Below are 973 nucleotides of genomic sequence, written 5' to 3' on the forward strand. Positions count from 1 at the left end.
AGGACCATGCAAACCGTTGCAAGAAAAGTCAATAATGGTGAAGATTGTTAATTCAATTAACAAAGAGGTCAGTAATTAGATATTTCTGGCGTGCAAGTGGTATAGCCTTTATTGCCCACCATTTTTTTTATTTATTTTTTTGTCTGAATAAATGTAGAGATGAGCAGCTCATGGCCGCCCATGTTCAACATCTCACAAACTGAAAGTAAGCTGAAAATATGGCTCCCTTTGTTTAAGTATGGGAAAAAGAGTGAATAATGTTGCCGGCCGGAAGCATTGACGAGGAAAACATGGTAGATATGTCATCAACGCTACCAAAGAATCCTATTTCCTTCCATAAACATTAATGGCATCAACGCCCGCTACCAAAGCCATTGACCAGATAAACTTGGAACGAAGACTTACAAAATTCCAACTCATCTAAGAAATAAATAAGACAGAGAAACGAGTTTTGTCCATCTAATTAAGACAGCAACAGATGGGTCCAGTTCAGTTAGCTGCAGCTTTAGATGTTGGGGGATGAAGAAGTCGACAGTAGAAAGACATAGAAACACTTTTGAGCTGCTTGGAGGATAAAAAAAAAAAAAAAAAAAAAGAAAAAAGAAGTGTGAAATCGCATTATATCATATTTTGAGAGTCCATTGCATATCATTGTAGAAAGACATAGAAAACTGCTTGGAGGAAAAAAAAAAACAAAAAAAACAGGGGAAAAAGACATGAATTCCTTCTATATACAATGTTTGATGAGCCAACTGTGATCATTTGATAATTAGGTGTTTGAAATTCTTAAGAGGCTGTATTAGCTGCCGTCAGTTAGGTTATGTCTTTGTTTTCCTGATGAACAAGGGTTTTTTTTTTTTTTTTTTTTTTTTTCTTTTGAGGAGATTCATCTAAAACTAAATAGCCCCATATGCAATAGTTTCTCAATCCAATGGTCTGATCGATTCAAACTAAATAAAGAGAACAAGATTAG

Source organism: Corylus avellana, chromosome ca10 (assembly GCF_901000735.1).
Source record: "Corylus avellana chromosome ca10, CavTom2PMs-1.0".
Lineage (NCBI taxonomy): Eukaryota > Viridiplantae > Streptophyta > Magnoliopsida > Fagales > Betulaceae > Corylus > Corylus avellana.